Source organism: Nicotiana sylvestris, chromosome 8, assembly GCF_000393655.2.
Source record: "Nicotiana sylvestris chromosome 8, ASM39365v2, whole genome shotgun sequence".
NCBI lineage: Eukaryota > Viridiplantae > Streptophyta > Magnoliopsida > Solanales > Solanaceae > Nicotiana > Nicotiana sylvestris.
Window position 1 is genome coordinate 159,825,657 of NC_091064.1, and position 11,301 is coordinate 159,836,957.

At 33.9% G+C, this 11,301-nt stretch overlaps 1 long non-coding RNA gene across 2 annotated transcripts; it reads left to right on the top strand.

Moving 5' to 3' along the window:
• Positions 1 to 4,509: 4,509 nt before the first annotated feature.
• LOC104246056 (uncharacterized) lies at positions 4,510 to 6,280 on the top strand. Of its 2 annotated transcripts, none has more exons than XR_011401718.1 (3): positions 4,510 to 4,572; positions 4,851 to 4,957; positions 6,023 to 6,280. It is a non-coding gene; the product is annotated as an uncharacterized lncRNA (long non-coding RNA). The 2 variants fall into 2 exon arrangements; XR_715885.2 differs by lacking the exon at positions 4,510 to 4,572 and adding an exon at positions 4,579 to 4,769.
• The last annotated feature ends 5,021 nt before the right edge of the window (positions 6,281 to 11,301 follow it).

An 11,301-nucleotide genomic window follows, 5' to 3' on the forward strand; every position in this document is an offset into this window, starting at 1 on the left:
TCTTCTACAACATCGGCATCCTCAAAATCTAGTTCGATTGATTGCTGGTGTTCTACTCTGGCCTTCACCTCTAGCTCATCCTCGTATTTTTTTAAATCCTCCAGTATAATGGCAATTTCTGCAGCCAATTCATACTCATATTGGCTAATATGCACAATGTCAACTTGTTGCGCTTTACAAGGTTCAATTAATTTATTCGCTTGAGCCTCCAAGTTATGAATAGTTCCCCTTGCCTTTGTACCCGCAGTTGTATCTCATCATATTGTTCCATAAGGCACTTTAGTATATCCTCGATCTCTTTCAGGTGCTCATACCTGGGTTCTTTGTTCCTATTAACTTCACAAGAAAAAAAAAAGAACTATCAAAGTAAGGGGTTGGGGGAAGATAAGAAATATAAGCACAACCATGAAAGTGACCATCTTGACCACCACACATATCACACACATTCCACACATAAGATTGAGTTAGTGCACATAACTCGCTCTCGAAAATATTTTGATAATTTTGCCTTGCGTGGTTTCCTCCACAATATGCATAACGAGGATCAAAAGTAGAATTACCACATCAAAACTCTCAAAATTCCAAGATGCCATGTCTCTCAGATCAAAATTAAAAATAAATAAATAATCAAATACACGAAAACAAAAATAACAGTTCAAACTTACAACCTAGAAATATGTGCACCTGCAGTTATATCGTTAGTTCCCCGGCAACGACGCCAAAATTTTGATCACACACAACTATGCCTTATAAAAAGGACAAAGCGGTCGTTGTAAATATAATCCGGTTTACAAGTCCGGAGTCGAATCCCACATAGAACTAAGGTTTAGCTACAGTTGTTCACTATAACCAATAATACAAGCTTGAATAATTCCTGACTTATAGATATTAAGATTCTTGTGTTTAACTAACTAACTAACTAACAAATTAAAATAGTAAATTAACAACTAAAAATACTACAAGTTGGAGAAACGACTAAGGAGGTCTAGAGTTATGATTTCCCCAAATGTCGGAATCCTTCCCGCTATGTCTTCTATAATTTCGCCTAAGTACTCTCTACCGATCATGAGCGCTCTGCGTGTTGTAATCTCTCTCGAGTAATTACGACACTAGACATACTCTCCTGAGTTACGCTAGCTGGCTTTAATTACAGCTCACTTAGATCGCACCCAAGGTTTCGTTATCCCTAATCCACCTTTAAACCCTTGGTTATTGATTCCTTACATACGTCGGGAGTGATGTTGTTCAACAATTACCTAATATGCACTCTCCCGAGTAATACATACTAAATAGACACAACTAATTAAAGTCCCTTCAATCAACTACAAGAATATTATAGTGGAACAAATAGAGAAAATACTATGGCTCAATTATATAAAAACATAACAAGAATTATCCTACAAAAGGTTCCATCAAAACCCTAGATAACAAAATAGCTATTCATAATAGTATGTAAAACTACAATACTAAAAGTCATAACCAACAATGAAAAATAGGAAGAGGAAGGAAAAACTCGTAGAAGAATTCCCGCCTTGCTCCTATTGTGTCTCTGCCTCCTTAGGTCGAATCTGTGTCTCAAATTTGTCCAACCTCTCCAAAATAGCGTTTTACATGTATTTATACCAAGTAGGGTCGGGCCCAGATGAAAATACCTTATCCCGCGTGAAATAGGACAATCACTCTGTAAAGTTTGCACTATCACGCCGCATGGGGTGACGCACCATGCGAGGCGGTAGTGGGAAAGTTCCAATTGCTGATTCTGACAGGTTGCAGGAAATTTCCACAGGCGTGCGCACTTTGCGCCGCACCACGCGCTGCGGTAGTAGGAATTTGCAAAAACTCAAAACATAAAAGTTGTAGCCCTTTCAAATATCTTTTCAACGATATATTGTGTAGCCCAAACGGAGGTTTGAGAAAAAAGTTATGTGCATTTTACTAGACAATATGCCGTATGCCCGCTCGATTCTCCGTTTCGTTCTTAACTATCATCCGTTGATCCCCGAACACGGTCCCGGCTTAATTCCTTGGGATTTTACTCAGAATTCAAAGCTCCAACTTACTTGAATTCATTCCTTAACATTTACATATCTCGAAATCACTCCTACAAGGCATAAACACACAATTAGTGCAAAACGCTAGCGATTAAAGCTCAAACTCAATTAAAGTGCAATACATTAGAGTGTAATAAGCGATTAAAATACGTAATTATAGCCTATCATCAACTACCAGTTCCAATAAGTTAGTATAAAAATTAGCCAATTCTTATAAAATACTAGCCAATTAGCTATTAGTAGCCAAAAAAATATCAACCTTTTGCTTTCTTTTGAGTGCGCATTGTTGGAATAAGTTGCATATATCTTAATGAATTTAAATCTCAGTTTGGGATGATTTGATGGAGTTTTGAGGTGGTTTAAATTGAAAATCCGAAGTAGAAGATGAACATAAAAAAGATGATATGTTCTTACACTGTGTATCATATATATATAATATCATATTTGTATCAAATATGTATCACATGTAGATACATGTGGCAATTTTTTTTTAACTAGATTTTAACTACGAATTTTGATACCAAATCAGTCAAAATCACCTTCAATCTTTCTCAAATTTTGTGTATCGACTCATCTATATGTTTTCAATGAATTTCAACCATATCCATTAAAAAAGGTTCCGTTTTGCTTAGATTTTTGGAATCTTGTATATATATATCTATATATCATCATTATACTATACTAAAATTGTAAAGACCTAAGTATAAAATTGAATTACCAAAATGTCCTTAAAAATTGAATGACCTTTTTGTCCTTCATTTAAACATCAATCCTATAACATTATTGTACCTAAAAGTAAAAGCATCTCATAATAAATTGAGTCTTTTCTACTACTCCTAACATTCCAAGGTAAATAAATGAGTCTTTTTTACTACTCCCTATATTAAAACATAAATCTAATTTATATCTTTTGAAACTTGTGAAATCTTTTTGCATTTCCAATCAAATTCATCTAATGCTTCATTTAGTTAGAATAATAATTTAATATTCTTGAGCCAGTGTTCCACCAGGAAGAATATAACCCGTTTGGCCAAGCTTTAAAAATCAACTTATTTTGAGAAGTGTTTTTTTTTTCAAAAGTGCTTTTCTCAAAAGTACTTTTGGTGAGAAGCAGTTTGTGTTTGACTAATTAGTTTGAAAAGCATTTTTGAGCAACAATTAGTGTTTGGCTAAGCTTTAGAAAACTGTTTCTATGTGTATTTTTCTCAAAAGTGCTTCTCAAAAAAGTGCTTTTGGAGAGAAGCTACTTTTTTCTACTTCTTCAAAACTACTTCTGATTCTCCTTAAAACACTTATTTTCTTTCCAGAAGATTGGCCAAACTTTTGGCCAAAAAAGTACTTTTGGACAAAAATAAGCTTGGCCAAACAGGCTATAAGCATGCTGATGGAGTCCTTTTCACTTTCTTTGACAAAATTATGGTATCATCCGTTAATAAAATTATGAATTGGCATGTTCTTTTTGCTTATTATTTCACATGTGTTTACCCAAGAAATTGTGTGCACTCATGTAAAATTATTTTTCTAAATTTTGTATATTGTATTTCTTATATACATACCAGAGTTGCATATACTAATCCTTTGAATTGTATTTACAGATTGTGAGAAAAAACAACGAATGGAATTACCTAATTTAAGTGCTCTCATATTTTTGATTCAATAAGAAGTCAGATGATTTGATCCGTGCACTTTAATATTTCTTCTTTATTGCATATAATTAGGGGATAAGGCTTCGCTTTTTGTTTGATTTTCAATGCTCCTGTTTCTACTTTTTTAATAAGCACTTTAAGAATACAACATGAATTTATTTTGCAAAGAAAATTAAACAGACGAACAAAAGAATTTGAATTTCCTGATTCTTTAATATATAGGAACTCCACTTATAAATTTTAGCTTGTATTTTTTTACCTTTCAAATCTTGTTTTATATCTCATGATTAACATTTTAAAACAATATATATGTCATTTTAAGAAGTTTATATTGATTTCATGGATACACGTGCGTTGCAGGTGTCTAGTAGGAACATTTTAAGTTGAAAGTTAATTTACAAATTTACTCATCACAAGTTGAGTGACATTTTTGCCCTTTCAATCACACTCTATTCTAACAAGATTGGTGTACAAAGAGGTAAATATACATTGTAATAAAGATAAATAAATTTGTAAATACGATAAATTAGTTAAATGGTAAATGAGCATGAACACTTTTAGGTGAAGTTAGTTTATAAAATGCCCTTTAAAAGCTAAATGACCAAATTACCCTCTAACTAATATTAAAATTATCTCCCATTAAATGATATTTTGTACATTAATTAATGTCTCTTTATGTAATTTATTCCAGCTAATTACAACTTAATGATTCACAAAAGAATATTAATAATAGATGCCCTTTACGTTAATTGAGTCTATGTTTAGTTCTTTGGTCTAAAGTATCAACTTTAAAACTTTGGGGGTCAAAGTATATTCTTCGGTCATTCTTTAACTAGGGCAATCACATCACCTCTCCACCCAACCCAAAATTAAAGGTGAGTTGTTCAAAGTACTTGTTATTCATCTGGAGGCTAGGTCACAGCAACGGCCACTGAAGAAATCTGAAGGGTTTTATTTATACAGCCATTCCCAGATTAGTACTGAAATGGGTCAATCATTATGGGGTTTCATAAATGCACTATGAATTTACCTATCTAATTTGGATCTTATGGCTACAGAACGTGTGATAACTGTTATGTAATTTAATTTAGATCATGGCTAGAGATAGCTGTTACCTGATTTAATTGCTAATTAATTATTTTATCTGTTGCAGAATATCATTAGACTACTGAGGAGCTTATATAAATGGATTCTAAACCAGTAATATGCATAACCATCACCATTAGCACAAATAATAGAGGAAAGTTGCAGTTTCAGTTGGTAAATTTTTCTTCCTTTTGTCACTTCATATGAGTATTCTTGATGATCTCGATTCTTGAAATTGAATACTCTGTTTTATGCGTAATTCTTATAAACCTACACTCTCCAATGTTTAGCAAGATCTTTTACAAATTTCATAAGTTTTTATTTTAGTTTACACCTAAAACTAAAAAGTTAAATTACCTAAATGTCCTTGTTATTAAGTTAAATACTATACCAAATTTAGTAAACATTACAACAAACGCCTACTAACATCAGGCAACCTTCAACAGTCACATCCCTTCAAATGCTATGTTATTTGCTTACTTAGTAAATAAATCTCACAGTAGTAAAAACTGCCTAGACACTTGGTTAATCTCATTTTACAAAATGCGTCTCTGAAGAATTTAAAGGGTTTGCAATTATCTCGCATCGATCTTCTACAAGAAGTTGGCTGACCACTAATGACTGCATAGTGGAAATTTATGGGATTAACTGTGAGAATTCGATTTTTTTGTCTTTGCATGCTTGACTTTTCAATTATGTGTAGGGAAGCATGGTAATATGGTATAATGTCTCCATGTTCTCTGGTCTAAAGTACGTTTAGGCAAGTATGCATGTTGTGCAAGGTTCATCCCGCTGTTTTGTCTTCCTTAGTACTTTTTGCTTTAGTTCAGAAGGGGAAGAATAAAAAATATATAGTATATAACTTAAAGAAGAAGCACAACAATGCTTCCAAATGCCTCCGTGGAGGATAAAAAGAATGAAGATACATACCAAAAGGTATAATATATAGCAAGCGAAGTCCATGCGCACCCTATCAAATATTTAGTTTATATATTAATAATGTTGACACTTGATATTTGTTGCTCTTGGAGAATAGTTGTCACCTTAGTTTCATTTTTTCTCTTCAAAAGATCAATGTGTTAACAATTGCCTTTGTGCTTTTGAATTGAATTACTACTGTTTAGTTTTGCTTATGTATGACCGCTTTCTCTCATTGTAATGGTATGAATAAGATACTGATTTGAGATTTATGATCAATCAGTTTATTTATGATCTTTCTCTTGAATGAATATTTTTTAGAAGACGATCTCGAGTTTGTATCTTACAGAAATCGTAAGACAAGGTGCTGCTCAAAATGGCCAAAGTTGGCGGATTAAGCTTATTTGGTAGCGGCCATGTTCCAGAAAAATTAGTCATTTCAGTTATATTAGCAGTTGATGAAGCAAAGGTTTTGGGACAATATAATTACTTGTGTATGCGAGTTTTCTTGTGATCAATAATTGGATTCCTTAATTAAATAATGAGAATTGTCCAATCTAAAAAGTTACTATGTGTTTATGTCGCAATTAATGAATACATGTGTTATAATATGATAATAATACTCGGGATGAAATTTTATGTTGTTTTTAATTTTTACGTACAAATAGTGTAAAGATATAACGTTTTTTGGGGGTATTAAATTTGACTTGGATATATAACCTTCCAATGAAATTTCTTTGTAAAATTAAATGTCATTCTTTATGAGTCAAGGATGGGGTATTGCTTGTAATTTTAGATGTAGATGAAATTGCTTTAGAATGAACATATATATAAAAGAAACCTAGATGAACGTTTACCTTGAATGCTACTATTTTTATTGGTTAAATGTTTGTCATGAGCTGTTTCTTCTATATTTTCCAAACTGTCAGCTTACTTTATATTCTAACGAATTTATGGCCAGTTAGTGAGTTAAATTTCAGTTAAATTCTAATGAGATTTACTATTACGTACTCTCGGCAACCCTCATTACATCTACATTTTTCCAGTCAAAACATCAAAATTTTACCTTTGGTTCTCTTTCTTATATATTTTCCTTTCAACTTGTTCCATTTTGGTATGCCAATTGTTTTATTTTAAGGTCACCATGCCTGCAGTATCTAAATTCTCTTCCATATTTTAGGTGTATTCGTATTAAGTTTTTTATAATAAAAATTACTACTGGTTAATTATGTTTTAACATTTGAGTGAGAACCAAGAATTTTTATTTCTTTCTAATCTTAAGTACCCTTTTAGAGATAATTTGAAACAATAAGGTCTCTGATTATTTGACCTGTTATTTCTAGATTACCATCTTAGTCTTTGTTGTTTGGATCGGACTTTAATTTGAAAATTGTTATTCTTTTTCATGAAAATGTCATTTTATATGGAGTATTATACAAGTGAGTTAATGTGATTTATGCAATTTTAATTTTAAATATAGGTATGATCAATACAATTGTTACTTTGTGGGGTTGCTGAATATGACAGTGAAATTCTTAAAAAATGAAAGTTGATAAATCAATCCTTGGTTTTTGTGATGTATTGATCATTCACACAAATTTATACTTTTTTCCTTGTTTAATTATTTACTTAATTTTGATAATATTGTTGTTATTTTACAACATTATGTGTTTCATGATCCAATATACACGTGCAACGCACGTGTTGAGAGACTAGTACTATATTATAAGCATAAAGATCAAACTAGAAACTTAAAAGACTGAAATAACCCTATAAAACTAAATGAATATAATATCCTTCAACATGATATTATTTCAAATACAATTTTGTACAAAAAATGTAAATATACATACTAATAAAATTAATGAAAAAAGAAAATATTTAATTGAAATAAAGACAAACATGACAATTGCCAGCCCTTTGACTTTCACCACTAATTAGTAACCTCCTATTAAATATTAAATAATAGTTACTGAATGTTGTTAATTGGAAATCCCACGTTCTAGAATTTTCTGGGAAATCTAAGCATCACCAACCTTTGAATTATTTCTAGTTCAATATATATATTTATAACACAATCCAAAGAATAAGGTGTCAATAGTGTTATTTTTATTCTCTTAAATAAATTGCTAAATGATTCATCCATTATAGAAACCGAAAAGTCGTATTTGTCATCTCATTATTGTGATGTTGTTTCTTCTTTGCTAATGACGTTATAACACTATTCATCCTTGTGTGGCTAGACAATGTCAGAGCATTCTACAAGCAAACTTTCAAACATTTTGCTTATACCATGTTTGATATTTAAAGGAAGAAGCAAAGTTTGGAGTATACGGCAAGACAGGGTTTCTCTACTAAAGTATGAAGTAACTGGTTCATGTAACATCATCTTCTTTTTTTCTTTTTTCTTTATTTGGTTCATAATTTTTGGACTATATATGTAAAAGTTTCTAAGTCTATATTAATTTAAGACACTCAAATGTCACGACCCGAATTTTCCACCCTCGGGAGTAGTGATGACGCCTACTAATGTGAGCTAGGCAAGCCAAATCTTTGATCTAATTACTTCATTAACCGATTATTTCTTTATAACAAATATAAGGCGATGACGTTATAACAGCGAAAATTCAAATTTAAGCGGAAGACAACAATAAAATATATGAAAACTGTATTTATTACAAATACTTAAGCCTTAACCACCCAAAACCTGGTTACACAGTGTCACAGACTGTCTAAGATTGCTACGTACAAAGTCTGAAGAAATAACAACACACTGTTTCTGAATAGAAGGAAGATGAAACAGGAAATAGGGATAGAGGGAAACGTCAGGGCCTGCGGACGCTTGCAGGTCTACCTTGGATCTCCGGGTGGACTGAAGGTAGCTTCCACACTACGGTCCAAAAGATGCTCCGGGATCTGCACATAGTGTAGAGTGTAGTATCAGCACAACCGACCCCATGTGCTGGTAAGTGTCTAGCCTAACCTCAGCGAAGTAGTGATGAGACTAGGACCAGACTACCAAATAAACCTGTGCAGTTCAAATACATATACAACGGAAAGAAATACAGAAATAACCAGTCAATATGGGAGGGGGAGCATGGTGTGAGGGAGATAACAATTCCGAATAGAAAGACATCAAGTAATGAAAGGAACAATATAACTCGGATATCAACAAAGAATCAGAAATCAACAAATGCACGGCATCACCCTTCGTGCTTTTACTCTCGTCCTCACCAAAGCAATCATATAATAAAAATGTACACGACATCACCCTTCGTGCTTTTACTCTCTTTCTTCACCATATAATCAATATAATCGGCACGGAATGGTATATCGTGCGACACGACATCACCCTTCGTGCTTTACACTCTTTCATCACAAAACAAACAATGCACGGCATCACCCTTCGTGTTTTACACTCATTCCTCACAAAACAAACAATGCACGGCATCACCCTTCGTGCTTTAACTCTCTTCCTTACCCAAACAACAATTACAAATAATAGGGTAAGGGAACAAATAAAATTGCAAGAAAAATCCCGGCAAGAGAATAACATCAATAACATCAACATCCCGACAAGGGAGATAACGAATAATTCAACAATAACCCGACAAGGGTGACAACATAATGATCTATTCTCTTTCTCGCTTTTGCTTTGCTATTCACTTCACAACTCGAGCCAATGCTCTACCGGTTCAATTATCACTTATACTTTCACAATTCGTTATACAACTTGAGCCAACGCTCCTCAAGGTTCATAGATCACATTTCCTTCCACAAACTTTATACCACAAAAAGAAACCACCACTAATGCATGAAAGATACAACGAAGTCATGATAATCACAATATAAAGACTCACGGGCATGCTAGATACCAACGTATAGATACTCGTCACCATGCCTATACGTCGTACTCAACAATTACCACATAGCAAATAGGACTCAACTCCTAATCCCTCAAGCTAAGGTTAGACCAAACACTTACCTCGATGCCACGAACACAATGCACGATTCAATTATAGCTTTACCTCTTGATTCCACCACCAATTCGCTCGTATCTAGTCACAAGTTACTTAATTACATCAATAAACGCCAAATGAATCAATTTGAATGCATAAAAATGAGTTTTCCAAAGTTTTGCCCAAAAAGTCAAAAATTGCCCTCGGGCCCACATGGTCAAAACCCGAGGTTAGAACCAAAACCCGATTACCCATTCCCCCACGAACCCAAATATATAATTTGTTTTGAAATCAGACCTCAAATCGAGGTCCAAATTCCCAATTTTTGAAAAACATAGGTTCTACCCAAAACATCCAATTTCCCCCCATGAAAACCATTGATTTTAAGTTAAAATCATGTTAAAAGATGTTAACGATTGAAGGAAATGAGTTAAAATTAACTTACAATCGATTTGGAAGAAGAGTTGTTCTTGTAAAATCGCCCAAAGGGGTTTGTGTTTTGAAAAGATGTGAAAAATGGGTTTAAAATCATCTAAGTATAAAGTTGCAGGTCGCAGGTATGAGAAATACGAACAGGGGTTCGCAATTGCGAACCCCGACCTCTGCTAAGTTGGAAAATGCGAAACAGGGTTCACATTTGCGAACCCTTTAGGAAAGCTGAACGTTCGCATTTGCGAAAGGGACCCTCGCATTTGCGAGAGAGTCACATTTGCGACTCAAGGCTGAAACAGGACTAATCGCATTTGCGATCAAAGCCTCGCATTTGCGAGCAAGATAGGCCTGGGCTGGTTTCGCATTTGCAATCTAGCGTTATCATTTGCGAGCTCGCATTTGCGAGCCAGGTTTCGTAAATGCGAAGCCTGATCATACCAACAACGTTTCTGCAACTTTCTGAGTCTAAAAACCCACCCCGTGGCCTATCCAAAACTCACCCGAGCCCTCGGGGCTCCAAACCAAATATACACACAACCTCAAAAACATCTTATGGACTTATTCGTGTACTCAAATCACCAAAATAATATCATGAACATCGAATTAGACCTCAAGATCAATGAAATTTCTCAAAACTCCTTTAAACATCAAATTTGCATTTAAGGTCTAAATCACGTCAAATGGATTCCGTTTCTTACCAAACTTCACAGAGTTATCTTAAATCATATATAAGACCTGTACTGGGCACCAGAACCAAGATACGGGCCCGATACCAACACATTCCAATCAAAATTCATTTCCAAAACCTTTAAACCATTTCAGAAAATAATTTTCTTTAAAAAATTCATTTCTCGGGCTTGTGATCTCAGAATTCGATTTCGGGCATACGCCCAAGTCCCATATTTTCCTATGGACCCTCCGGATCCGTCAAATCATCGGTCCGGGTCTGTTTACTCAAAACATTGACCGAAGTCAAATTAATTCATTTTATAGTCAAAATTTATCACTTTTCACAGATTTTCACATTTAGGCTTTCCGGCTACACGCCCGGACTGCGGACGCAAATCGAGATGATGCTAAGTGAGGTTTTTAAGGCCTCGGAACGTGTAATTTAATTTTTAAACAAGTCGAGTCATCACATTCTCCACCTCTAAAACAATCGTTCGTCCTCGAACGGACAGAAGAAGGAAGTACCTGAGTCGGGGAAAA